Here is a 2,500-nt window from a genome sequence, read left to right as displayed (position 1 = left end):
ACCGAGGCATCCAAAATTTTTTTTTTTTTTTTTCTCCGATATACCAAAGCAAGAACAAGAAGACCGAAGTCTCAAATTTTTTTTTTTTTTTTTTTTTTTTTTTTTGATATACCGAAGAATGAACAAGAAGACCGAGGCATCCAAAAAATTTTTTTTTTTTTTTCTCCGATATACCAAAGCAAGAACAAGAAGACCGAGGCATCAAAATTTTTTTTTTTTTTTTTTTTTTTTTTTTTTTTTTTTTTCGATAAATCCAACCGAGAACAAGAAGACCGAGGCATCCAAAATTTTTTTTTTTTTTTTTTCTTTCCCATATACCAGAGAAAGAACATGAAGACCGAGGCAACCAACAAAAAATAATTTTTTTTTTCTCTTTCCCGGAATTTTTTTTTTTTTTTTTCGAAATAGCCGAGAAAGAATATGAAGACCGAGGCATCCAACAAAAAAATTTTTTTTTTTTTTTTTCCTAATCTACCCAAGCAAAACAAATAGAAGACCGAGGCATCCAAAAAAATTTTTTTTTTTTTTTTTTTTTTCGAAAAATTTTTTTTCACAAAAACTTTTTTTTTTTTTTTTCCCCAAAAAATTTTTTTTTTCGTTCCAAGCTAACCAAGACATCTACTATTCACTAGTAGAGCAATCGAGACTGCAAAGCAAGCAATGGCCTTACTTGCAGCTCTTGGTGCTGAGAACTCCCCCCCCCCTATAGTAGTCTTAAGTAAAACCACAGCTCTGACAGGAGTAGATATTGCATGCGAGCGAGGAGTCGTAATGGGCAAAATTGACTCGGGGGACCTCCAAATCGAATTCCGTTTCGAGCAAAACACTTCTTAGGCTTCAAGGAAGCTCCCATAAAATTTCCAAACCCAAACTCCAAACTTCATTTTTTAGCCTACAATGCCCACGTGCACGCCGGTGTGCACGCAGGGGTGCTTGAGCATGCGGGAGAGGAGCCATAATGGGCAACATTGACTCGGGGGACCTCCAAATCGAAATCCGTCTCGAGCAAAACACTTCTTAAGCTTCTAGGAAGCTCCCATAAAACTTCCAAACCCAAACTCCAAACTTTATTTTTTAGCATACAATGCCCACGTGCACGCCGGGGTGCTTGAGCGTGCGGGCGAGGAGCCATAATGGGCAACATTGACTCGGGGGACCTCCAAATCGAAATCCGTCTCGAGCAAAACACTTCTTAAGCTTCAAGGAAGCTCCCATAAAACTTCCAAACCCAAACTCCAAACTTTATTTTTTAGCATACAATGCCCACGTGCACGCAGGGGTGCTTGAGCATGCGGGAGGAGCCATAATGGGCAACATTGACTCGGGGGACCTCCAAATCGAAATCCGTCTCGAGCAAAACACTTCTTAAGCTTCTAGGAAGCTCCCATAAAATTTTCAAACCCAAACTCCAAACTTCATTTTTTAGCATACGATGCCCACGTGCACGCCGGGGTGCACGAGCGTGCGGGCGAGGAGTCGTAATGGGCAAAATTAACTCGGGGGACCTCCAAATCGAAATCCGTCTCGAGCAAAGCATTTCTTAGGCTTCTAGGAAGTTCCCGTAAAATTTTCAAACCCAAACTCCAAACTTCATTTTTTAGCACACAATGCCCACGTGCACGCGGGGGTGCTTAAGCGTGCGGGCGAGGAGTCATAATGGGCAAAATTAACTCGGGGGACCTCCAAATCGAAATCCGTCTCGAGCAAAGCACTTCTTAGGCTTCTAGGAAGCTCCCATAAAATTTCCAAACCCAAACTCCAAACTTCATTTTTTAGCATACGATGCCCCCGTGCACGCGGGGGTGCTTGAGCGTGCGGGGGAGGAGTCATAATGGGCAAAACTAACTCGGGGGATCTCCAAATCAAAATCCGTCTCGAGCAAAGCAGTTCTTAGGCTTCTAGGAAGCTCCCATAAAATTTCCGAACCCAAACTCCAAACTTCATTTTTTAGCATACTATGCCCACGTGCACGCCGGGGTGCACGAGCGTGCGGGCGAGGAGTCGTAATGGGCAAAATTAACTCGGGGGACCTCCAAATCGAAATCCGTCTCGAGCAAAGCATTTCTTAGGCTTCTAGGAAGTTCCCGTAAAATTTTCAAACCCAAACTCCAAACTTCATTTTTTAGCATACGATGCCCACGTGCGCGCCGGTGTGCACGTCGGGGTGCACGAGCGTGCGGGCGAGGAGCCGTAATTGGCAAAATTAACACGGCGGACCTCCAAATCGAAATCCGTCTCGAGCAAAGCATTTCTTAGGCTTCTAGGAAGTTCCCGTAAAATTTTCAAACCCAAACTCCAAACTTCATTTTTTAGCATACGATGCCCACGTGCACGCCGGTGTGCACGAGCATGCGGGCGAGGAGTCATAAAGGGCAAACTTAACTCGGGGGACCTCCAAATCGAAATCCGTCTCGAGCAAAGCATTTCTTAGGCTTCTAGGAAGCTCCCATAAAATTTTCAAACCCAAACTCCAAACTTCATTTTTTAGCACACAATGCCC

This window comes from Cornus florida, unplaced genomic scaffold (genome assembly GCF_030987335.1).
Source record: "Cornus florida cultivar Cherokee Brave unplaced genomic scaffold, ASM3098733v1 CherokeeBrave_3.0.0_Hap2_scaffold_43, whole genome shotgun sequence".
Lineage (NCBI taxonomy): Eukaryota > Viridiplantae > Streptophyta > Magnoliopsida > Cornales > Cornaceae > Cornus > Cornus florida.
This window is presented reverse-complemented; position numbering follows the sequence as displayed.